At 43.4% G+C, this 27,028-nt stretch overlaps 1 protein-coding gene, 1 long non-coding RNA gene and 1 pseudogene across 2 annotated transcripts in view; all 3 read left to right on the plus strand.

Moving 5' to 3' along the window:
- The window catches only part of USP3 (ubiquitin specific peptidase 3), a 214,180-nt gene that overhangs the window by 91,484 nt on the left and 95,668 nt on the right, over nt 1-27,028 (plus strand). The window lies entirely within an intron of this gene.
- LOC137230411 (uncharacterized) overlaps nt 1-27,028 on the plus strand; it is a 124,475-nt gene that overhangs the window by 1,779 nt on the left and 95,668 nt on the right. The window lies entirely within an intron of this gene.
- On the plus strand, nt 9,540-9,980 carry LOC137231814 (large ribosomal subunit protein eL33 pseudogene; annotated as a pseudogene).

A 27,028-nucleotide genomic window follows, 5' to 3' on the forward strand; every position in this document is an offset into this window, starting at 1 on the left:
GCTCTTAGGCAGGATCTGACACCAGCGCTGGCTCCCAAAACTGTAAGAAACACGTATCAGGTTCTCTCAATGTTGCCATTGGAGCCCCCCTCACTTGACTCAAGGGGAAGGACAGGAACCCCCATCTCTCCACCTTATTATTATTAGCTAAATTATTTTAAAGTCAAATAGTGGATGCAATGCAGATATTAAATATGTTGATGCCGATATATACGTGTTAGTTGAAAAGATATTCATGGTGTATTGTGAGATGCCAAAAGGTAAAATCCTATATATGGTGTATAATTCTGTCTTAGAAAAATATCTATCTATATATAGACAGAACACATATATATGTTTTGAACCCATGCATATATTTGCATAAGAAAAAGGTCTGAAAAGGTATACTCCAAAATGTTAATGATAGTCCTTTCTGGGTGGTATAATATAGAATGACTCTAATTTTTTCCTTTTGCTTATTATTTGCTAAGTGTTTTTTCTGTAAAAACATGGCCTGTAGAAGGAAAAGAATACCAAAGAGGAAAAGGGTTCCTGTAGTGCTTTGTTCACGCACCTCAGTGTGGCTTCTATTACAGCTAATTGTGTACATGCATCTGCTTTCCCCTCACCTTGGGGACATGGATGTCATCTCATTCATTTTCTCTTCTCCATGACATCTCCATGACAAACTCAAGAGTTATTAGCCAGCTAATGAGTGGACTCAGCCCCTTCTCTCTCTAACCCCTCCTGAATGATAGGGCTGGTGTAAGTCTCTGATCTAAGCCCCTCAGGCACCCTCCAGGGAGTTACCCTGATACTTGCAGTCCTGGGTTCCTGAAGTTTCCCCTAGGCAATGGTGCCAATGAGTAAAAGACATACACACAACTACCTCACCTGTTTCCTACCTTTACTAGGCCAAAGTCAGAGGGAGAAACAGCAAGTCTGTAGACCCAGAAATTCTCCTGTGCTTGTGGGTTTCTTCTCAATATGATTTCATTACTGTAAGGCGATGTCTCATTGCCTGGGCGACCAGGAGGGGGATCTGCGCAGAGCAGCCTCCACCTCGACCTTAACTCTATTTTGTTAAACTCCCACTGGCTTCTGAGCTCACTTCACGTTTGTGGTTGCAAAATGTAAACATTCTTCAGTTCTGCTGGGTTTTTTTCTTCATCTTGCTTTGTCTCTCTTCCTAAGGAATGGCTGACATGTATAGTTTCTCTTGCATTTTACCAACTAACCTTGATATCTTTCACTCTTCCCATACTGTCTTGTGATCAGTATTGTTCCGTCAAAAGAGATGAGTATGGGGACTTCCCTGGTGGCGCAGTGGTTAGGAATCCGCCTGCCAATTCAGGGGACACGGGTTCGATCCCTGGTCCAGGAAGATCCCACGTGCCATGGGGCAACTAAGCCCGTGTGCCACAACTACTGAGCCCGCGTGCCACAACTACTGAAGCCTGCACGCCTAGAGCCCGTGCTCCGCAACAAGAGAAGCCACCAAAATGAGAAGCCCGCACACTGCAACAAAGAGTAGACCCCGCTTGCCGCAGCTAGAGAAAGTCTGCACACAGCAAAGAAGATACAATGCAGATAAAAAAAAAAAAAAAAAAATAGATGAGTATGTATTTTCAAGGTGTGAACCAGAATGTCAGAATTGGACATTTCCAGTTGAGAGAATGTTGGCGGGGACAGCTTTAACTATGTTTGTTTATCCCCCTTGATTTACATTTTTTCCCTTGGTTTTCCTTTTCCAGCTCCATAGAGGCACAAACACACGTTTCTAAACTACACTGTAGGAACAACTCTCTGTGGCATTGGAACTGAGCAGGACCTTGCAGGGCCCTCCCGGGTACAAAAGCCCCTCCATGTCCCCCGTTTCTTGCTTGTAAGAAAAGGCTTTAGTCTCCTAGGGCTTCCCTGAGTTTCAAAGAGCAGACTCAAGCAGTTACTAATTAGGGAAGAGAGGGAATGCAGAAAGAAAAGAAATGCAGTTAAGCAAGAAAAGTAGTGATAATAGTTCAGCAATAGAAGAGTCCTAGCTCCTCCTCAAGGGCTATAGATAATCTGATACACATCTTTGAGTTGTTCTGTAGGAACTAAGACACCCCTCACCCCAACCCACGTGGAGGGTGGCGACTACACACTGAGCACAAGCACGTAGACCCCAGACTACTTAGAACCAAAAGGCTGATGATTGAGATTCCTGAAATATAACCGTTACCTTCTCACCACCAACCAATCAGAAGAAAATCATGCACCCTGCAGCCCTCACCCCAAATATCATCTTTAAATACCCTTCCCTGAAAGCCATTGGGGAGTTTGGGTCTTTTGAGCATGAGCTGCCCATGCTCTTTGCTTGGTGCCTGCAGTAAACACTGTACTTTCCTTCACGACAACCTGGTGTCGGTAACTTGGCTTTGCTGTGTGAGGGGTGAGCGGACCCAAGTTCGGTTCTATAGCAGCACGGCCTGCTGCTATAGAACCAAACTTTTGCTGTGTGAGGGGTGAGACATGAATGAATTATTCCTCTCCCTGGTACGGCTCAGAGGTCTTATTACTGAACTGAACTTAGGTCAAGGCAAGGCATACAGGCAGCTCGTGCTCAAAAGACCCGAACTTCCCAATAGCTTTCAGGGAAGGGTTTTTAAAGGCAACATTTGGGGTGAGGGCTGCAGGGTGCATGACTTTCTTCTGATTGGTTGGTGGTGAGGTAGCAGGGCGACGCTTCAGGAATCTCAGTCATCAGCCTTCTGGTTCCAACCAGTCTGGGGTCTACGTGCTTGTGTTCAGTGTGTAGTAGTTGCCATCCACTTGGGTTGGTGACTGGGGGAATGAGGGGTCTTGGTTCCTGCAGAACAACTCAAAGATAGGTATCAGATTGTTATGTATATCCCTTGTGGAAGAACTGGGACAAGGAACTAAGATAATAGTTTCATTGCTGAGCTATTATCATTACTTCTTCTTGTTTAACTGCTTTTCCTTTGTTTCTGCATCCCTTCTCTTCCCTAATTAGTCATTTGAGTCTGCTCTTTGGAACTCAGGGAAGGCCTAGGAAATTAAAGTCTTTTTCTCCAAACAATAAATGGGGGCATTAAGGGGTTTTTGTACCCAGGAGGGTCCCATAGGGTCCTACTTGATTTCAGTCCCCCTTTTCATTGATACTCCTCAATCCTGAGAGGACCAAATGTGGGACAAGAAAGGGAATAAGTTTTTGGATAGAGAGGTTAATCATAAACTCGACAGGGGGACTCAGTCTCAGTATGACGGGCAGAGAACTGGACTCCTCAATAATAAAACTCACATAGCCTCCGATTCCCTCTCATTCCATCTCTTGTCCTAGTTAAAATATCTGTGAATTAGGCTCCATTTCTGGAATTACGTCCCTAACACAGTTGTTCTGTGGGGAGCCGAGCTTCTGCAGGCTGAACACACCAGCCTTGCCCAGCATCTGGCACTTAACTGTTGAAAGGAATTAAATCTAATTAAATAGAATCAAACCAAAACAAACAGGTAGATGACGAACCAGCCTTTCAAATAAGAGCCACTGGCCCTTTAAATGCAGCTCAGTTGAAGCCACAGTGTCTAAGAGGAGGCAGGCGCAGTGCTAGGGCCCCTTCGATATAGTTCCTGGGGCGGGGGTTCTCTTAGCTCATTGCTCTGTGAGTCCACTGTGGTTTCTCGTAGTCACTGCCTGTGGTGAATAACTGGCTTTGAATCAAGTCAAAAATGAGAGTCTCTGCTGAGAGCCGTGGTATGAGCTGGGCCTGGGTGTGAATCAGCATGAATAGAGGAGGGAGGCTGGGAGGGAGAGAGGAAGGTGGGCGCCCCCTAAGGTCAGTGAGGCAAACGCTGTAACTATCAGAAACATGAGAGCATTAATGATGTGAAATGAGCCGTGTAACTCATGGCCCAGCCCTCTCTGGATAGGTTCCTGTCCTGAAAGTAGCTGAGAATAGCCAAACCCAGAGAGGTGTAGATGAGCAATCTCAGGGTATGGCCTGACCCTGCACCTGGGGCTTGAAGGGCAGGGAAGGAGGAGAGTCAGCCACTGTGCTCCGTTAATGCAGTTAGTCTTCATGACGAATCTGGGACATAGAAGTTATTCCCATTTTATAGAAGGGGAAACTGAGGCCCAGAAGGGTGACGCACTATAATGGAAAGGGTATCACCTTGAGAGACAGACAGAATTGGGTTCTAGCATCCCAGGCACCATCCCCTACCACCTGCATGACTTTGGGTAACCCCTTACCCTCCCTGCCCCTCAAACTCCTCATCTGTGAATGGGAGGTATTAGTGCCCACCTCACAGAGTTGTTGTGAGGATTAAACACAAAGAAAATGGTGCGCAGAAAACAAAACGCTGATACACAGGAGGGAGGGGTTTTTTGGTTTTTTCGTTTTTGTTTGTTTTGTTCTTTGCGGTATGCGGGCCTCTTACTGTTGTGGCCTCTCCCGTTGCGGAGCACAGGCTCCGGACGCACAGGCTCAGCGGCCATGGCTCACGGGCCCAACTGCTCCGCGGCATGTGGTATCTTCCCGGACCGGGGCACGAACCCGTGTCCCCTGCATCGGCAGGTGGACTCTCAACCACTGCGCCACCAGGGAAGCCCTAGCCTGTATTTTGAGCATAACATTGGCCTCTATTTCTTGTTTTCAGTTTTAGCAAATATGTATGCATTTCTGAGCTATATATACTTTAATTTTGTTGTGTTTTGGGGTGCTTCTATATAAATAATATCAAATAAAATTTAATGTTTAGTGATTATGAGATTTATCGTTTAAAGCTGGATATGCACCTACCCCGCAACTCATTCATTCCACTCCTAGGTCTATACCGTAGGGCAGTGGTTCTCAAACTTTTTGGTTTCAGGACTCTCTTATCCTCTTAAAAATTATTGGAGATCTCATACCAAAGAGCTTTCGTTTATGTGGGTTACATCTATTGATATTTACTATATTAGAAATTGACACATTTAAAAATATTTATTAACTAATTTTAAAATAAACCCAGTACATGTTTTTTGTAATTGAAGTATAGTTGATTTACAATATTGTGTTAAATTCCGCTGTACAGCAAAGTGATTCAGTTATACATATATATACATTTTTTAATAGTTTTTCATTATAGTTTACCATAGGATACTGAATATAGTTCTCTGTGCTATACAGTAGGACCTTGTTGTTTATGCATTCTATATATAATAGCTTACATTTGCTAGCCCCAACCTCTCCATCGCTCTCCCAACCCTCTCCCCCTTGGCAACCACAAGTCTGTTCTCTATGTCCATGAGTCTGTTGCTGTTTCGTAGATAGGTTCATTTGTGTCATTTTTTTAGATTCCACATATGAATGATATCATACGGTATTTGTCTTTCTCTTTCTGACTAACTTCACTTGGTGTGATAATCTCTAGTTGCATTCACGTTGCTGTAAATGGCATTATTTCATTCTTTTTTACGGCTGAGTAGTATTCCATTGTGTATCTTCTTTATCCATTCATCTGTTGATGGACATTTAGGCTGTTTCCACGTCTTGGCTCTTGTGAACAGTGCTACTATGAACATAGGGGTGCATGTATCTTTTTGGATTAGAGTTTTGTCTGGATATATGCACAGGAGTGGGATTGCTGGATCACATGGTAATTCTATTTTTAGTTTTCTGAGGAACCGCCATACTGTTCTCCATAGTGGCTGCACCAACTTACATTCCCACCAACAGTGTAAGAGGGTTCCCTTTTCTCCACATCCTCTCCAGCATTTGTTATTTGCAGAGTTTTCAATGATGGCCATTCTGACGGGTGTGAGGTGGTACCTCATGGTAGTTTTGATTCGCATTTCTCTAATAATGTTAGCAATGTTGAGCATCTTTGCATGTGCCTATTGGCTGTTTGTATTTCTTCTTTGGAGAAAGGTCTATTTAGGTCTTTTGCCCATTTTTCGATTGAAACCCAGTACATGTTAACACAACATATTTTATGAAAAAGAAGTATATATACTTGAAAATTTAGGGAGATGAGCGGCATTGTTTACATTTTGCAAATCTCTTTACTATCTGGCTTTAACAGAAGATAGCCTCATATAGATACATAATTGGAAATTGTAGGAGTTTTTTAATGGCCTTTTCTGATAATTAGGTACATATCATGCAGCCTCTGGAAAACTCCTCTGCCTATGCCTGACAGAATGAAAGTGAAAATTATTATGAAAATAGTTTTGACCTCACGGACCCCCTAAAAGGACTTCATGGACCCCTGTGGGTACTTGGATCACACTTTGAGAACTGTTGCCTGAGTGAAACTTGCACATGTGTGCAAGGGATGTGCTAGGAGGGACGGATGTGCTAGGTTGTTCACTGCAGCATTGCTTGTAATAGAAAAATCTGGAAACAACCCAAACATCATTCATCAGCAAGAGAATTAGTAAATGAATTACGGTTCATTCACACAATGGTGTATTTTACAGCAGTGAAAATAAGGCCTCTTTTCCTATCTTTGTACATAGGAAGTCTATGTATTAACAGAGTTCTTGCATTTTGACTGAGTAGCTCATTTGATTGGTGTAGACCAGAGTATAAATGAGGCCATGCACAAAATAGGTATGTAAGAAGTGGGCAAACAATGAACAAACCCAAAGACTGAATGAAGAGGCAAAGCCAGAGTCACCTACCTTCCTGTTGTGACTTTTATCATGTTAAATTCTCAGGCTTGAAGCCTTTTTATTTTCTGAAGCACTTGACTTCAGCCTAATGATTAAAAGCTAACTTCCTGTTTTAAAATGATGTGTATGTCATGGCAAAGTAGTTTGCAAACAGTGGGACTTTATAAACACAAGCTCACAGAGAATTCAGCAAATTTATAAAAGACCTTCTTTTTGGAAGTTTGAGAGCACAGGGCTAATACAAGTACATTTTGTGTTTAAAACTGAGCCTTCTTGCTGGAATAAAAACATTTCAAAGCAAAATCTTCCCACACATCTGATCCCCAGTTAAAGGGAAAAAGGAACAATTGAGAGCTTTATAGAGGCCAAACAGGCCACTGAAACGATACTCATCAGCACAAAATCCTGAAGGTTGTAAGGAAGTAGACCCAGGATTCCTATGAATGGAGTTGTTTCCCAAAGGGCTCCCCCCTCCACCACCACCATCCTATCCCCTCAACACACACACACACACACACACACGGGCTCTGTACAGTGTACTCTTTCAGATTAGAGGTGCAAGTGTTAGCCTTACAGTGGCCAGAGACGACCGAACTAAGAGGGGTTCATAAAGGATACACGTTGTATTTGTCTTTCAAACATATACTTATATTAGCAGTTATTAAAACAGGGACACCTCGTATATCCAGAGGTCCTTACCCAGCAAACTTACTGGTCTTTTTTTTTTTTTTAATATTTATTTATTTTATTTTTGGCTGCGTTGGGTCTTAGTTCCAGCACGTGGGTTCTCTAGTTGTGGCACGTGGGCTCAGTAGTTGTGGTGTGGGCTTAGTTGCCCCATGGCACGTGGGATCTTAGTTCCCTGACCAGGGATCAAACCCGCATCTTCTGCACTGGAAGGTGGACTCTTAACCGCTGGACCACCTGGGAAGTCCCCCAAACTTACTGGTCTTGAACATAGGGGTTTTTTTCCCCCAAAAGATTTTCCCATTTTGTAGTATCCCTGTATTGCCCACCAGTTTTTTCCCTAGCTTAACTCCCAGGGAGCAGGCAGCCAGATATGGACCCACCAGACAGGAGACTGGAGATTTCTTCTCAGGTGAAACTTGCCCAAGGGAAATGGCTTAAGAGATTGACAGTTGAAGGTCACCTAAATAAACAGTGGGGTCTCTGCCTAGTTATCCCGCCTGAAGCCTTTTAATCAATAATCCTCTTCTCTCTCTCTCACTCACACACACAGATTTTCCAATTAGCTTTTTCATGCTTCACTCTTAAATAAGGCTAATATTAAAATAATATTAAATAAGGCAAAATTCAAATAATTGAGGAAAAGTCTCTAAAAGATAGCAGCTAATACACACAAAACAATGAACTCAAAGAAAATAGAGAAATACAGAAAAGAGGAGGAAAAAAGATATATTCTATGGTTAATCTTCAGGAAGAGAAAATAATGTATCCATGAAAAAAGAACAGGATGCTAAAAAAAAATTTGTAAAACAGTAAAGAGTCCTTGGGATTAAAAATGTGACAGCTCAGTAAAAGAGTTAGAAGATAAAATTTAGGAAATCTCTCAGAAAGTAAATAAACAAGACCCCCCCATAACTTTTGGTTGAAATCTGGCATTTAAATGCACTTACTTTATCAATCAAAAATTATTTAGGAAGCCTTGGTTTAGGAGATCAATTTTTCAGTATTTCCTCCTCAGTCAACATCTCTGGCTTCTCAGACATGAAGAGACTCCACCCTCCCTTTCTTGTGTTTTGACTTCCAAGAGTTACTTACTTCAAGTGTAGAGGTATTTTTATGGATGAATCCATAAAGTCAAATGCTGGTTTCTGGCTAATAAGTAAAGTATAACTGACTAAGAAATAGATAACCCAATAAAAAAGTCCAGAAACAGACCCAAGGATATATTTGAATGTAATACCTGATAAAATTAGCATTTCAAATCAAAGGAGAAAGGAAGGGCTATTCAATAAATGGTACTGAGACAATTGACTAAACACCATTTTCCATTTGGGACAGCCATTTAAATTATATTGCTACCTCACTCCTTACTCCAAAGTAAGTTCCAGATGAATAAAAAACTCAATATAAAACATGAAACCATAAAAGTATAGAAAGAAAATATAGGTGACTATGTTTATCATCTTAGAATGAGGAAGGCCTATCTAAGCATGTCATGAAATATAGAAACTGTAAAGGCAAATACTGATAAATTTGAGTACATAAAATTTTTTAATTTCTATAAAAGAATAAACATAGTTAAAAGGCAAAATAAACTAATAAAAATAATTTCAACATGTATGATAGATAATTGGTTAATTTCCTTAATGTACAAAATGTTCACACAAATGAATAAGAAAAAAAAAAACCCACCCAAATGTATCAGTCAGGATCCAGTCAGAAAAACAGAAACCATGCTAGGTAATTCAAACAGGGAAAATTAATGCATCTGGTTACACGAATGTTGGAGGGTCAAAAGACAATTGGGTAATAGATTCAAAATTAATACCATAGAGGGCTCATAATGTTAATTTATAAAGAACACCTACAAGTCAAAAGGAAAAAGACCAACAACTTCACATAAAAATGGGCAAAGTATATGAAAAGAAAAGTCATAGTTAAGAAAATACAAATGGGGGACTTCCTTGGTAGTCCAGTGGTTAAGAATCTGCCTTCCAATGCAGGGGACTCGAGTTTGATCCCTGGTCGGGGAACTAAGATCCCACATGTGGCGAGGAAACTAAGCCTGCGTGCCATAACTACTGAGCCCATGTGCTCTACAGCCCACGCGCCACACCTAAAGAGAAGCCCACACGCTGCAGTGAAAGATCCCGTGTGCCTCAACTAAGACCTGATGCAGCCAAATAAATTAATTAGGGAGGTGTGCGACGCTCCCGCAGCTGAACTTTGGGGGCAAATAAGTGGGGCCTGCTGGGAACAGGACTTCTAAAACGACAAATATGTCTGGAAGGCTGTGGTCCAAGGCCATTTTTGCTGGCTATAAGCGGGGTCTACGGAACCAGAGGGAGCACACAGCTCTCCTGAAAATTGAAGGTGTATATGCTCGAGATGAAACTGAATTCTGTCTAGGCAAGAGATGTGCTTATGTGTACAAAGCAAAGAACAACAGAGTAACTCCTGGTGGAAAACCTAACAAAACCAGAGTAATCCGGGGAAAGATAACTCATGCTCTTCGAAACAGTGGCATGGTTTATGCCAAATTCCGAAGCAACCTTCCTGCTAAGGGCATTGGATATGGAATCCATGTGATGCTGTACCCTTCAAGGATTTAAACTTACTGAAAAGTAAATAAATAAAAGTGTGGATTTGTTCCCTTGTATTTTTGTTTAATTAATTAAAAAGAAAATACAAATGGGTTTTAACACATGAAAAGATGCTCATTCAAAAGAAAATAAAAATTAAAACTATAATGAGATGATATTCTTCATTTATCATTTTGGAAAGATCAAAAGCCATTAAAAACAACAAGTACCGACTCAGAACCATCCAAAATAATTGAAGTGGAAAAAGCAAGTTGCAGAATGGTGTGACAATTTGTGTCCCAAAAAAGGGAGAATAAGAATATATATTTACAATACATACAAGCACATATATAATAAACACTATATATGCACACAGTATATATATACACACACACATACATACATACAATAATAATCTCTGGAAGAGTAGAGAAGGAAAAGTGCTAACTTGTTTTTGTCTGCAGGAAGGGGACCTGGAGAAAGGGGAATATACTTTTTACAGAATACCCTTTATTTATTTGTATTGTGGTCAAATACATGTAACATAAAATGTACCATTTTAAATATTTTAGAGTGTACAATTCAGCAACATTTAGTACATTCACAATGTTGTGCAGCCATCGCCACTATCTAGTTACAGAACATTTTCATCACCCCAACACGAGACCCCATACTCATTAGCAGTCACTTCCCATTCGCCCTTTCCCCCAGACCCTGGCAAGCACTAACCTGCAGATAAGAAAATCTCTATGGATTTGCCTCTTCTGGATATTTCATATAAATGGAATAATATAATATGTGGCCTTTTGTGTCTGGCTTCTTTCAGGTAGCATAATGTTTCAAGGTCCATCCAAATAGTAGCATGTATCAGTACTTCATTCCTTTTTATGGCTGAATAATGTTCCACTGTATGAATATACCACATTTTGTTTATCTAGTGTCAGTTGATGACATTTGGGTTGTTTCCACTTTGTGGCTATTGAGAATAGCGCTGCTATGAACATTCGTGTATAAGTTTTTATTTGAACACCTGTTTTCAGTTTGCGGAGGTATAGACCCAGGAGTGGAATTTCTGGGTCATGTGATAATTACTGAAAACTCTGTAGCGACTTTTTTTTAAAATTAATTAATTTATTTATATTTTGGCTGCATTGGGTCTTCATTGCTGCACGCGGGCTTTCTCTAGTTGCAGCAAGCGGGGGCTACTCTTCATTGCGGTGCGCGGGCTTCTCATTGCGGTGGCTTCTCTTGTTGCAGAGCACGGGCTCTAGGCACGCAGGCTTCAGTAGTTGTGGCACGTAGGCTCAGTAGCTGTGGCTCATGGGCTCTGGAGTGCAGGCTCAGTAGTTGTGGCGCACGGGCTTAGTTGCTCCGCGGCACGTGGGATCTTCCCGGACCAGGGCTTGAACCACACTGGCAGGCAGATTCTTAACCACTGCGCCACCAGGGAAGTCCCTGTAGTGACTTTTGAATGTTGTACCACATGCATATATTACCTAATCAAAACTTGACTATTGTAATAAAAATAACTAAGTAGAGACAAATGTATTGTTTTATAATCACATTTCGGCAGCTCTGCAAAATCAGCATTGGATCAGTAAAGGGCCTCACAGTCCTAAAAGAAACTGAGGTGTAGAAAGTTAAAATATAATCTAATTTTTAAATATGACTCATAGAACCAGTAGGTCTTCAGGCTACAAATGTTCCCCATCATTAAATGTTTCAGCAGCATCGCCCTGGTGAGCGTGGGAAGGGCTGTGAGAATGTTTTCTAAATCCATTTAAAAAAAGGTAAAGCGGTAATTAAAGTTGGCTTCAACCCTGTGATTGTTTGCTGCCTGGACTCTCAGTGGGAGCCTGGGCTCCTGCAACACCACCGATGTCCTCTAGGGGGCGATCCCCGGAGAGACTGGAGTTCCTGGCGTTGCTCTGCGCTGGTGACCGGGGTGTGTTCCTCCCGCAGAGCTTTCACAAAGACAAGGAGAGGGAACACTGTGACAAAGAACCAGCGCTGGAAGGACACTTGGAAAACATTTCTCAAGCCCTTTATTTTTAAACAAGGAGACTGAGACTCAGAATGGCCGCTGATAGTCACACAGACTTTAAACACCAAGTCTGGAAACTTCTGCTATGTTGCTTTGTAAAGTGCGGGGAGAGTGGGTTTCCAGGTCTGATAGAGCTAAGTTTGGATCCCTCCTCCTTCCCTCTCTCTACTCCCCAGTCCACCCAACTCCCACCACTTAACTTAAATGTGTGACCTAGGGCCAGTTAACTTTTCTGAGCCTGCTTCATTACCTGTGTAATGGGGATAATATCATGAAGAAAGAAATGATGAAGGAAGGGAAAAATGATATCATGTATGTATAGGACCTTGTTTACACTTGGTGCCTATTGGTTCTCGATAAATATTTGTCATGTGAATGAACATGTCCCTCCTCTAGCCCTCTAGAGGCAGTGCTTCCGCTGCCCAAATAAATTTTTATTGATGACACTTTAGGCAGTATCCTTATGGGCTTTCTCACATCTAGAAAGCTGACCTTGGGAGGGAAAGGAAAGGAGAGTTTGGGGTGGTAGCGCCGCTCCTGTTGGGGGTGAAAAGCTCCTTCGTGAAGCCTGAGCAGTCCCAGTTACTGCCCTGCTCTGCTGCCAGCACTTAGACGCCTGCACATCTGTCAGCCAGAGGTCCCTAGAGCTCCCAGGTCCTGACAGACTCTGCTGGAAAAGTGGGGTCCCTAGTGAGGGCAACAGAGTCAAATCCCCCTCGGCCCAGTTTCTGCCTCCCCTTCCCCAGTGCTCAGACAAAAGACCCAATTTGGCTATTTCAAGTAATACTAATCAAAATGTTTTATGGGAGCTGTTGTTTATGCCTGGCTATAAATGATCATGCATATCAGCAAACACATCAGAATAATGTGGTGATAAATTATAGTTGTTTGCATTATAAAATTCAGGTCATGTTTTCTCAGTCTTCGTAATTTATATGGTACAAACAATTTTTTTCAATTAGGTAATATGTTGTAATGTAAGTCTCACAGTTTGGGTCAGGGGGAGGGAACAGGGGGGATGGGCTAAAATATATTTTTTCATTATAAAAAATGTTGCTGCAATATACAAAATGGGAGAAATAGAGAAAAGAAAGTCTCCTGTAATTCCATCATTCAACCACTGTTAGTGTTTTTCAGTAGATTTTTAAAAGATTTTTTAAATGCACTTTTTACAGAGTTGTAACCAGGCTAACATTTCTTTCCTTTGGCAGTGAAAGTGCAGAGTCCTAACCACTGGACCGCCAGGGAATTCCCCAGGCTAACATTTCTCATTAGAAAACTTTGGCTTCCTCAGTGCCTCACAATGATATTCATTCATTCATTCATCAAACATTTCCTAAATGCCTACTATGTGCCCAGCACTGGGGTGCAAAGATGAATTAGACAGGGTCCTTGCTAGGATATTGTTCCTTCTCCTGTCACAGCTTTTTCAGTTTGTTTATGTATCTGCTAAATGGTGCTGTTCATTGGGGGGAAGCCCTCAAAAGAAGAGGACACTGATGTATTAAAGGCAGGGTAGGGGAGTGTGTCTGGTGAGGGCAAGGAACAGCAAAGAGCCTGGCATAGCCAGAAAAATAGGAAGTGCTCAGTGAGTACTTGCTGAGTGAATGAATTATCCCAGCATGCAGTGCAAACACTTTGGTTTAGTGCTTAGAGTGCCAAAGTAGCTCTCAAATTGTATCTCTCTCTGCCTCCTTTCTTTCAGGTTTTCAAAAATGTTATCTGTGCAGATGTTATCCTCTTGAAATCTCTGGCCAACCTTTTAAGATCTCATTCCTCCCACTATCCTCCTCTAACCTCACTTTCCATTTAACTGAGAATTTGTCCATGACTTTGAGTTTTCCTCTTCTGGGTCACTTGCATGGGTCTCTGTATCCTTCTTGGTCTAATGTGCCCAGTGCATAGAACTATAACTGGTTAAATTAAGTGATCAGTTAAAGATTTCTTAAATGAGTCAATGCATTTACCCTTGTGAGTTTCATCAATCCTTTTGACATCCCCCTTTCTTTAGGCTTAATTTACTTGTGCTTTTTTTTAAATTAATTTTTATTTGAGTATAGTTGCTTTATGATGTGTTAGTTTCTTCTGTACAGCAAAGTGAATCAGTTATACGTATAGATATATCCCCTCTTTTTTGGATTTCCTTCCCATTTAGATCACCACAGAGAATTGAGTAGAATTTCCTGTGCTATACAGTAAGTTCTCATTAGTTACCTATTTCATACATAGTAGTGTATGTATGTCAATCCCAATTTCCCAGTTCATCCCCACCCCCCCTTCCCCTCTTGGCATCCATAAGTTTGTTCTCTACATCTGTGTCTCTGTTGCTGCTTTGCAGATAAGTTCATCTGTACCATTTTTCTCGGTTCATCTGTACCATTTTTCTAGAATCCCCATATAAGCGATATTATACGATATTTGTTTTTCTCTTTCTGACTTACTTCACTCCGTATGACAGTCTCTAGGTCTATCATGTCTCTACAAATGACCCAGTTTTGTTCCTTTTTATGGCTGAGTAATATTCCGTTGTATATATGTATCACATCTTTTTTTTTTTACCATCGTTATTGGAGTATAATTGCTTTACTATGGTGTGTTAGTTTCTGCTTTATAACAAAGTGAATCAACTATACATATACATATATCCCCATATCTCTTCCCGCTTGCGTCTCCCTCCCTCCCACCCTCCCTATCCCACCCCTCTAGGTGGTCACAAAGCATGAGCTGATCTCCCTGTGCTATGTGGCTGCTTCCCACTAGCTATCTATTTTACATTTGGTAGTGTATATATGTCCATGCCACTCTCTCACTTTGTCCCAGCTTACCCTTCCCCCTCCCCATGTCCTCAAGTCCATTCTCTAGTAGGTCTGCCTCTTTATTCCTGTCCTGCCCCTAGGTTCTTCATGACCATTTTATTTTTTTAGATTCCATATATATGTGTTAGCATACGGTATTTGTTTTTCTCTTTCTGACTTACTTCACTCCGTATGACAGACTCTAGGTTCATCCACCTCACTGCAAATAACTCAATTTCATTTCTTTTTATGGCTGAGTAATAGTCCATTGTATATATGTGCCACATCTTCTTTAGCCATTCATCTGTCAATGGACAGATGCTTCCATGTCCTGGCTATTGTAAATAGTGCAGCAATAAACATTGTGGTACATGACTCTTTTTGAATTATGGTTTTCTCAGGGTATATGCCCAGGAGTGGGATTGCTGTGTCATATGGTAGCTCTATTTTTAGTTTTTTAAGGAACCTTCATACTGTTCTCCATAGTGGCTGTATCAATTTACATTCCCACCAACAGTTCAAGAGGGTTCCCTTTTCTCCACACCCTATCCAGCATTTGTTGTTTGTAGATTTTCTGATGATGCCCATTCTAACTGGTGTGAGGTGATACCTCATTGTAGTTTTGATTTGCATTTCTCTAATAATTAGTGATGTTGAGCAGCTTTTCATGTGCCTCTTGGCCATCTGTATGTCTTCTTTGGAGAAATGTCTATTTAGGTCATCTGCTCATTTTTTGATTGGGTTGTTTGGTTTTTTGATATCGAGCTGCATGAGCTGTTTGTAAATTTTGGAGATTAATCCCTTGTCAGTTGCTCATCTGCAAATAATTTCTCTGATTCTGAGGGTTGTCTTTTTGTTTTGTTTATGGTTTCCTTTGCTGTGCAAAAGCTTTGAAGTTTAATTAGGTCCCATTTGTTTATTTTTGTTTTTATTTTCATTGCTCTAGGAGGTGGGTCAAAAAAGATCTTGCTGCGATTTATGTCTAAGAATGTTCTGCCTACGTTTTCCTCTAAGAGTTTTATAGTGTCCGGCCTCACATTTAGGTCTTTAATCCATTTTGAGTTTATTTTTGTGTATGGTGTTAGGGAGCGTTCTGATTTCATTCTTTTCCATGTAGCTGTCCAGTTTTGCCAGCACCACTTATTGAAGAGACTGTCTTTTCTCCACTGTGTATCCTTGCCTCCTTTGTCATAGATGAGGTGACCATAGGTCTGTGGGTTTATCTCTGAGCTTTCTATCCTGTTCCACTGATCTACTTGTGCTTATTTAGGACTCACGTGAGTTACTGTCCGTTTTTCACTCAGTCTGTTCCTTTCCCCGGGAGAGGGGCCACGTGCTACCTCCCAGGGGTGTCTCCTTGCATACCAGCCTCTTTTGGACTTAAAGAGGATGGAGATCTTTTAGGGAAGGGAAGAGAGAGTGCCTGCCTGCCTGCCACCCAGCACTCAAAAGAGCAGCCCGATCAAGTCCAAACTCTCATGCCTTGGATCTTCCCCAACTCCAGCCCAAGAGTCTATCAGAGTGTGAATCTAGAAACCATTTACACGAGCTCCCCGTGGGAACAAGAAGCTACAAGAAGGCAGGCAAGGAGTAAGGGCTCTAATTTAAGGTTAGAACACGTAAGATTCACATGTTCTAGTCAAATCCATATTTATAAAAATAAATCCAGATTTATCATTTTCAACCATGTGATGATGCCTGTTTCACACCACACCAAAACGTCTTTATGGGGCTATCATAGAGAAACAGGATAGGAACCCTGGGCTGGGGACGAGGAGACCTGATTCTCTTCCTGGTTTGGCTTCTTTTTTATTAATTTTAATTTATTTTTTCAGCTTTATTAAGGTATAATTGACAAACATATAAAACATATAAAGTGTCCATGGTGGTGATTTGATATGCGTATACATTGTGAACTGGTTTGGCCTCTGTAGGTGTCAGTTTCCTCATCGGTAATAGGGTGACTGGACTACGTGACCTCCAAAAGTCATTCAAGTGCCAAGATCCTAACCCAGGATCCTGTCTCCAAGGGAAAGACTGCCACCTGGCATTCAGATCTTCCCACCACGACAACTGTGCAAACTAGTATCACCCTCACCCACAGACACACAACACTGTCCTATCACAGGGAACTCAGTTTTGGACAGGCTGCTGGTGCACAGAAGGAAGTAGGAGGTCAGCGTATTCAAGGGAACTCAGCCCTGAGAAGAGCTTATGGCCCTGCCCAAAGTCTCAGGAGGCTGAAATGTATCAAAACTCCCATTTAATAATGTGCACTGAGAACCACAGGTGCCACGTGAAGGACATTGCTGTTCCCATCCCACCCTTCTCCACCCCACTCTAAATCCTGTCCCCTTCACCCATTTCCAGGATGGCTGCCCCTGGAAACCAAGGTACAATCCAAAGGCTGTTTGGCAAGTGTGAGTGTCTCTGTGACAGGCGGGGCTCCCTGGTCCTCTAGAGTTCTGCCCTCCTAGGCCTTTGTCCCCCCCCACCCTCAGTGCCAGAGACACAGTGGCCAAGTTCCTTTGCAAATGCCCTTTCTCCATGCTCCTGGCTGCTTTTCCTATTTCTGATTACTCAGGTTCCCATTAAATGTGGGGATGGCTTTGGGGAAGTTCTCTAGTAGATGCTAATTTAGCATAAATGAGATTGGAGGAGCTGATTTCCTGGGAAGTGTCTGACTTTATTAGTTGGGAAGGGTGTAGCCCACCTCCTACAGGGCCTGGGGCTGCCCCCTTTTGCCAACCCTCCCCCCCCCACTCTTTCCTCAGAATCCTTTCAGTCTTCGCCAACCCCTCTGACCTCCTTGCAACCAGGCCCAGGTTGCAAGGAGGTCATTTTTGTCTCCCAGTGGGAATATTCTAGTAGGCTTCTCCCCAGATATCCACACTAGGGCGTCCAAGGCAAAAGAGCGAGCTTCAAAAATGTATATAGGGTAAAGTTGGTGACCCATGTTTATAGGAACCTGCTTTATGAATGGCAAGAGTTACACGTTCTACACATATTATCTCAACCATTCTTTACCACTCTATGGGGTAGGCACTATTGTAACCCCCGTTTTACAGGTTTGGGACCTAAGCGGTTCAGAGAGAGTACATCGCTTATCCAAGATCACACAGTTATTAAGAGGTGGAGGGGCGCTCAAACTCAGTTCTGTCCATTGCCAAAACCAAGTCTCTGTCCATCAAGTCACTGTCTTCAAAGGCCAAACATTTGTTGAGAACCTACTATGTGTAAAACCCTGGGGCCAGTACTGTGATAAATAGCCAGATGAATGAGGATGGGCAGCTCTTGCATTCCAGGGAGACAGTTTCTAACTGGGCGGTAGTATAAATGTGAGGAATTCTGTTCCAAAGCAGATTGCAATAAGTGCTGTCTCTAAGGACAAGCAGAGTCCCATGGGAACGTGAATAAAGGAGGGAGGTTAATCCATGCTGCGTGTTTGTGAGAGAGGGAGAGAGAGAGAGAGAGAGAGGAGGAAAGAGGAGAGGAAGAGGAGAAGGAGGGAGTGGGAAAGAGAGAGAAAATATGAATGAGATGGGTGCTGGGCAGAATTTTTCTAAACATGGGCTCGGTGTTGCACCCTCGGTGGGTTGGAGGGCTTCCACAGGCTGGAGTGAAAGAGGCCAAACAAAGAGCTTGAGCAAGAAGCCAGGGCGAGAGCACTGAGAATCTGCTCAGCAGTCAGGCCCGTGTGGTAGGTGGAGAAGCAAGGCTGGCAGGTCAGTCAGGACCAAATTAGGGGAAACTTGATGCCATGGAAGGGTCTAGGCTTGCTTCTGGGAGCAGTGGGCAGCTGCTGACAGCTTCTAATAGAGCACAGGCAGGAAGTGATGATGCAAGTTTGCAGTGAGATCTGGCAGTGAGAGGTGGGGATGTGGCCTTTGCGTGGTTCCTCCCTTCTTTGGCCAACACCCACTGCCAGGCTGGCCACTCACGAAGAGAACTGGTTCCAGCCGTGCAAGCTCCCAGTCTTAGCACAGGCTGAGCGCAAGGCCCCTTCAAGGCCTATGGGAGGGGTTCAAAGAAGGGAGTGTCCTGATGTTTTTTTTGGCTGTCGGGGAAGGTGTGGTCCAGTAGGAAACATTGAGGGTCCTGGGGTAGGAGCTGGCGGGCATGGGCAGGGGAAATGGAAAGGAAATGTATTCTGAGACATGGTGAAGTCTTTTCAACTCAGCCAAAGCAGAATAAGTGCCCTCGCCCCTTACAAATTCAGGCTAGTTTCTGACTTTGAAAATCTTTTTTAAGGAAGTACAGGTGAATTTGTCTTTCAAGTGCTGTAAAAATTCAATGAAATCCAGAAACCAGTTGCCAGGCCATTCAATTCACCAGAATTATTTTTTTGATTCAGTTATAAGAAAAAGTGGTAAATGACTATAGCCAAGTTAATATCAGCACGTTGGGCTTCCCTGGTGGCGCAGTGAGTGGTTAAGAATCCGCCTGCCAGTGAAGGGGACACGGGTTCGAGCCCTTGTCCGGGAAGATCCCACATGCCGCAGAGCAACTAAGCCCGTGCGCCACAACTACTGAGCCTGTGCTCTAGAGCCCACGAGCCACAGTTACTGAAACCCACATGCCACAACTACTGAAGCCCATGTGCCTAGAGCCCGTGCTCCGCAACAAGAGAAGCCACCGCAATGAGAGGCACGTGCGCTGTGATGAAGAGTAGCCCCCGCTCGCTGCAACTAGAGAAAGCCTGCTTGCATGGCAACAAAGACCCAACGCAGCCAAAAATAAATAAATTAATTAATTAAAAAAAAAAAAGAAATCAGGATGCAGTAATAACCAAAATGGGAAAATAATTTGAAAAAGAATAAATACCTGTGTATGTATAACTGAATCACTATGCTGTACACCTGAAACTAACACAACATTGTAAATCAACTATACTCCAATATAAAATAAAAGATTAAAAAAAAATCAGGATGCATTTTCTGCAAGATTAACGAAGAGTAGCCCGTGCTTGCCGCAACTAGAAAAAGCCCGGGAGCAGCAATGAAGACCCAGTGCAGCCAAAAATTAAAAAAAAAAGCAGCTAGTTTAGCTCACAACTCAAGAAAGTGCTTTAAAAAAAAAATCAGGATGTCAACCATAAAACTACCCACTGTGGATGACCACAGGCAGAATCAGCGGTACACGTAGAAGGTGACAGTCTAGGACCCATTCGAGGGGTATGGGGGAGGCAAGCCTGCCTCTGTAGCCATCTTTCTCCAGGAGAACCAGCTCATGCATCCTGCACACAGGAAGGGCCGAACGAGAAGCATGAAAAAATCCTTTTGCAGCTTCGCTTTGCACAGACTCTGGCAAGCGAGGAGCGCTCTGATGTCAAGAGCTGCCCAGAGGACTCTGTTGCTGGACAAATGTGTCACCTCTCTAGCACCAGTTTCCTCCTCTCTGAAACTTCTGGCCCTTCCAGTTCTCTCATCATTCTTCCCTAAGGGCTCTCAGGGTAATCTTCCACGAAGCCTTGCTGATTCTGAGCTCCATTTCCAGCCTGAAAGCACCAGCCGCTCCACAGGTAGCTGAGAAAGGCCAAAAGGGCTCTAAAGCCCTTTCCTTACTTTTCCACTATTGTTCTTCAGATGGTAATAATGTGGAATACCTTTTTTCTCCTGCTGCTGCCAATTTATAACTGGGTCAACCACAGCAGAGCTTTCTAGATGATGGAATTATAAAATATGCTTATAACCTTTGGTGTGATTACATAAATGCATAAATTATGGGTGTTGGCAACTTCAGAAAATGGTTCTGATCATGACATGTGGATCCCTGTTCTGCCTTTCCAAACAATAAGTATTTGGCTAAGGGAGACAGAGCAGGGGAATCTCCATTTTGGAAGCAGCTATTATTATTCCTATTTCATAGACACAGGCTCCAGAGAGGTCAGGCTGCTGGCCCAAGGTCACACAGCAGGCCAGTGGCAGAAGCAGGACACCAGCCTGATTGGACCCAAAGCCTTGCTTCTTTACAGTGCATCAGACACCTCATGGAAGGGTCTGGGTCTATGAAAATCTATGTTCTGGTTGGGTGAGAAATTCATTTTCTGGTTAGCTGGATATTCCTGATAGCTGAATTGTCAGGTTAGGTTAGGTTAGGAGGAGTGGGGGAAGGCAGAGATGGAGGTTCTCTAAAGCCTAGGATTCTTTTCCCCACCAAAATCCTACTTCTTAGTGTATGAGCCTCTCCCTCTCAGTGGTTTGCAAGCTCCTCATGGACACAGTCTCAGAGGTCTGGTCATGATTATGGTGTGGGGCAGTCACCTCTGCATTCAAATCTCTCCTATTTGGTTCTTCTTCTTTTTTAAAAAAATATTTATTTATTTATTTGGCTGCACTGGGTCTTAGTTGCGGCCAGCGGGATCTTCGTTGCAGCCTGTGGGCTCTTAGTTGTGGCATGCAGGATCTAGTTCCCCAACCAGGGATCAAACCCAGCCCGCTGCACTGGGAGCATGGAGTCTTAACCACTGGACCACCAGGGAAGTCCCTCTCCTATCTGGTTCCACCTAGGTGTGTGCTGTGGTTTTCATTTGCATTTCCCAGATGACTAATGCAGTTGAACATCTTATAGATGTTAATAATTGTTAGTGGTACCCTTTTTTCCTCTGTCTTGTCTCTCATCTTTCTGCGTCTTTGCACCCTTATCCCCTCTCCCAGGACCTGGCAAAATGCAACCCTGAAAGAGTCCCAAGTCCTGGGAACCCAGATTTCTCTATGATGGCAGTTCTCTGCTCCAGAGCGTCAGCTGCCCTTTAATGTCTTTCTGCCCTCCTTGCCAGCCTCACCTCTTACCTTTCTACCTCCTTGCACATGACTCTCCAGCCAGACTGGCAGTCTCAGACCCTCTCTGAGTCTCTGAGCATTTGAAGGTACAGTTCCCTCTGCCTGGGATGCTATGACCCCCTCCCCCACTCTACCTGGTTAACTTCTTTTTTAATTTTTTATTTATTTTTTAATATTTCAATAAATTTAACCAGAACAAACGTAACATAGGGGTAAAAAAAAGATTACAAAAACTTAAACTACATCTTGACAAAGACCTGTAGGAAATAATGTGCAAACCAGCGCTGGTCCCCAGAAACACTTTGCATTAACTTTTTTTTTTTCATACACACACCCTGTATTTTATTTTTACAAGAGATAAATAAACTAACACCAAGCATTGTAAATGGATGACCACAACAAAAGCAACAACGATTGCAATTACCCAACACGAAACACACTCATACTATGTCATAATATTGACATTCAGTCCAGTAATCCTCCACTGTAACAGGGACCTGGTTAACTTCTGTATACCATTCAAGTCTCAGATCATATGTCACTTCCTCCAGGAAGTCTTGCCTGATGCTTCCCCCACCCTCACCCACCAGCCTGGGTTAGTTGCCCCTTGTTTGTGGCTAAGTAACATCCTGTACTTCCCTTCATAACACTTATCACGCTGGGTTGCACTTGCCTCTTTGCTGATCTGTTTCTCTTGCTCCCTTCCTCATCCCTTTGAGGATGAGACTTTGTGTTGTTTCACTTTTATATCCCGTGAGCCTTGGGCATTAGTAATATTTGTTGAATGAACAATCTGGCCTGGATCCCTTTAAAAAGGATAAAAATCTGCCCTTCTGGCCAGCTATCCTAGAATCAATGATTTCAGGCCATCATCCTTCATCCCCCACATCAACCCTCCTATTTGACAAGGTCTCAAGGAAATGGACACTTATTGAGGGTCTACTGTATACCAAGCACCAAGCCAGGCCCTTTCTGTGTGAAGTCATTTTCACAATTTAAAGGCTTAAGACTCCATGTCTAGATGGCACTTTGAAATTCAGAGGCTCTGATGTCCAGTCAGTCAATGAACAAAGGGGAAAGGAGTGATATTACACTTTCCATCTTGACAGTGGCAAAGAGATGTCAACAGAGGAGGCCCCCATGTAGTGCAGAGCTCTAAGTCCCTGTACCTTCAGTGCCTGGCACGTGGCAGGAGTGCATACAGTATTTGTTGGGTAAATGAACAAATGGTTGAAGAGGAAGCACAGAAAGAAAGAGCAGACTGGAAGCTTAGAAGACCCAACATTTCTTTCTGGACCTGACCTAATATATTTCCCCCACGTGTTGATAAACAAAACTAGACACTGAAGTATTTTTGTCATGGGCAGCTGTCCACAGTGCCAGCCAAGGCTGATCCTTGTGATTTCTGCTCACTCTATTGACTAAAAATGACTGCACCCAGCTGTAAAGGGAGCTGAGAAATTTCTTTTCTGAAACCAGGAGGAAAAGAAAACAGATTTGGGGTGAACAGTTAGCAGTCTCTGCTGCGGGATACAAGGACGGTCTTGCCTCTGCCAGTGTCACTGGGTGGCCCTGAGCTATCACAGGATAAATGGATGTTCACTCTAGAATGGCCCTTGGGGATCATCCAGATTCAACTCCCTGATTTTACAAATGGGAGACTGGGGCCCAGAGAGAAAAGTGACTCCTTGACTTGTCAAAGAGTTGTTTGGTGCTAGAGCCATTTGGTTTTGCTTAATTGGTCAGTGCTTTAGCTGCAAAGTGGGTCTTTAAACAAGAAAACCTTCTCATCTCCTTCATAAAAGTGCTGTGAAGTTCACATTTCAATGATAAAGAAGAAAGCATTAAAAGCAATAGAAAAAAGCCATACAAATTAAGATGTTGATGATACAATGATTGTTACAATGGTACTGAATATAAATGATCCTTTCTTTAGTTACTTAAAAGGCTCTTCTGTGTCCTGTGGTCCATAAGAGTCTTCTTCCTTATTAGGAACTTCAGCTACCCCCATAAAATACGGCAAAATTATTTAGCTGGCCATGTGTGTGAGGGGTGAAAACCACTTCTGATAAAAGAGCAATTACTAATTGTGTAAATTTATGCAATTGTTTATACCTTCTTTGAGCTTTAGTTCTTTCATCAGTAAAAAGGAAATGATAATACCTCCAACTAAGATTTGTTGTGGGGATTAAAGAAGAAATGAAAACCACTTGATATAGTATCTTGCACCCAGTTGGGACCCACTTAATGTAAATTTCTTTTCTTGCAGAGTTAGGGTCCTTTCTGTGAATACCTAGGGGAACATTACACACAATGATTGATGTAATTGCTCTTGAAAGGGGCACTTCCAACAACATTTAATCAATAAATATAATCTTTTCCCAATATCTTCAATCGCTGAACTCATTGCCTAGGATCTACAGTTGAAAAGAAAAGCATCTGCTCCCAAAGGAGACTGAAATGTAAACAGAAAAGCCCAGCACCATGTGACAAGATGCAGGAACAGAAAGAGTGATGGTGTGAGGGGAGGGCATAGAACTCTGCTCGGTTGAGTGATGGAGGGCTTCCCTAAGGAGGCTGTATGCTTCATGGGAGAGGAGTTACAGCTGGGCAGGTAAAAGGGAATGGAGGGGGGAGGACACAGAGGTGTGAGGAAGCACATTGTCTATAATGAGGGAGCTATTTTAGATATTGCTAGAACCTTTTTTTTTTTTTTAAAGCTTTAACAAAAGAGAAGGGACAGGTGACTGTGATAGCAGCGGGTTTCCAATTTTATCTTGCCACACGTAGGGAGCCACTGAAGAATTTGGGGCAGGGAGATAATGCAAAAGGGGTGAATGAAAAGAACTGGGAGAATGACAGCCAGTGAGGGGTGCCTGGCTGAAGCCCACACCCAGCCCCATCATTCAGTTAATCATTCAACAAATAGTTCCTGAGGACCTGCCATGCACCAGGCTGAATTCCAGAAGCTGGAAATCAGGCAATGAACAGGACTAGCAAGGTCTCTGTTCTCATGGAGGAGACTGACAATAGATAAACAAGTAAACAAGGAAGTATCAGATAAGTGCCTCTTGGAAATTAAACAAGGTGATAAAAGAGTCCCTGAGCGGCTTCTCCCCACCCTCTCCCCCTCCTTCCGAATACTCACCAAGCCTCCTCTTGAGTTTTCCAAGGAGGTTTTGCTCCTAGAAAAATCTCTAAGGTAAATAATTAACCTAGCTCTCTCTCGGTGCTTCCAATAAGGCTTCTTCCCCTGGGCCTGGTCAGCTTGCAGTCCTCGCTTCCGGACCACCAATTCTGCCAGAAGTCTCAAGTCTAAAAGTTAGGGGATGGTCATAACAACCTTGAGACCGGTCCTGATCATGGTTCCCTCCGCAACCTGTAATCCCCCACTTCGCCACCCCCGCTCCTGGCTCAACCCTCCCTCCTCCCTTTATATAGATATAGCCTTTAGAAGAAAAACATTTGATAGTGTGATTGAAATTGTGCATTCCTCTCCTCTGAAAAATGCAAACTTTTAAAACTCGTCCTCCTCTGCTGGCAAGAGCCGCCCTCCTCCCGCATCCCTACCCCCTGGGACTCCCGAGGGCTGGGCGGGGACTCTCGGAGGCGGCGCGTTCCCGGCACCCGGCACCCGCGCTGGAGGCTGGCTCTGCACCACCAGGGCTCACCCTTGTGTAAGTCAGAGCTCCTCAGCGCCGAAGGGATGTGGGCCGAGAACCAAAAAGAAAACGTAGTAATAAATGTAGCCGAAGAAACGAGGGACTAAAAAAGCAGATTTCCCAGTGTGCCCCGTGGTCTTCCCCCGTTTGACACATTTACTCACCACGAGTTTTTTTTTCCCAAAGAAAAAAAAATTTTAATTATGAAAACTTTCAGAGACACAGGAAACTTTTAGGTAAACCTAGCAAAAGTCCCAGGAGGGACTTCTGATTTTGCCCAGCTTCTCTGAACTGCCTGATAGTCATAGTTCGCCCTCTGCGGTCTATACCAGTCAGGGGGGGACTAGGTTAGGGGGCCCTGCTCGGAGGGGTTTTTATTCTACTTAGAGCGAGAAGACTTTAATAAAAACTATTTTTCCTTTCTTTTTTTTTTCTCCCCTGGCAGATTACACCTCACAAGGTGTTTTCACATTCCTGATGCCGTTAAAATCATAAACTCAGAGCTGAAGGGAAATTTACAAATCAAGGGGGGGAGAAGGGGATGACTACCTGGCATATATTGGGCCACTTCCTAACCCCCTGCCCATGATAGACATTGCTAATCGATCACTCATTCATGATTGAACACATTTATTGGATGCCCTCCATGTTCCACATGTTATGTTAGGAATACAGCAGGAAACCAGACAGACTTCTTTTGCTACCCTTATGGACCTCCAAGGGGAAGACAGACATTAAACAAATAATTACGTGCCTGAAGAGTGTTTTAAAAAGGCAGAATATGGGGGCAGACAAGGGCATCACACACCTGGAGGTAACCTGGAGTTGGGGCAGGGGCAGGAAAGTCCTCCCTGAGGAAGTGATGTTTAAGCTGAGGTCTAGATGATAAGGAAACTGAGTCTTTGCGAGGGTGAAAAAGGAACCGTTACATGCTAGGATAAAAGACTGGCGTGAGTTCAGGGCATGTTTCATGGCTAAATGAGGGGGCATGGATCGTAAATGGGGGGTAGGTTTCTGGAAGGAAACAGAGGTTGATACAACCAGGCCTTGAAAAAGAATCGGTTGATAGGAGGAGAGGGTTGGGACAGCCTGGGCAGAGGTCACATTTATTGTTTATCCTCCCCCTTCCTAGGAATTATCCTCTCACCTGCTGTCATTAAAAAGAAAAAAGAAAAAAGCTATAAATTATTGACTGTCTACTACGGGGTGGCAATTCTCACGAATTCTCGCATCTTCCTTGAGAGATAAGTATTATTTTCCCAGTTTTACGGATGAAAAAGGCTTGGGAGGACTAGAGACACTTGCTAAAGTTGGTGACCAAGTAGGCAGCAGGGCTAGGATTTGAGCAGCTGCACTTTCCACAACTCGTCACTGCCATAAAACCTCAAGATGGCTTGCTCTAAAGCAGTCAAGTAAAACTTGGGGAGCAATCAAAGAGCATTGACAGAGGAACTGGAAATACTCCGGGAGTTGGTGAAGGGGGGGCGGGGGGGGGAGGAAAGTGTGGGCAGAGAGGCCGCAGGTGAGTGGACACCGTTAGGCAGAGGAGTGCGCGGCCGAAACCGAGAGGTGGCGGGTGGTGGGGAGGATGGCGAGGCGTCCTAAGTGACTGAGAGGGCATCCCTGGACTGCTCCAGGACTGCACTGCGGGGAGGTGCCCTGCTCTAACCACTACCCGGCCCGGCCCAGTTAATCATTTCCTGACCTTCCTTCCTCCTCTCGCCCAGCCCGCAGGATTGCCACATCAGCCTCCCCGTCCCCCTACTCGCCTCCTGGCCCTGTTGCTCCTTCGCCGGGTTTTACAAGGAGCCTCAACTTTGAGGCAATGTTCGTAATAGCCCG

The sequence above is a fragment of the Pseudorca crassidens genome, chromosome 1 (assembly GCF_039906515.1).
Source record: "Pseudorca crassidens isolate mPseCra1 chromosome 1, mPseCra1.hap1, whole genome shotgun sequence".
NCBI lineage: Eukaryota > Metazoa > Chordata > Mammalia > Artiodactyla > Delphinidae > Pseudorca > Pseudorca crassidens.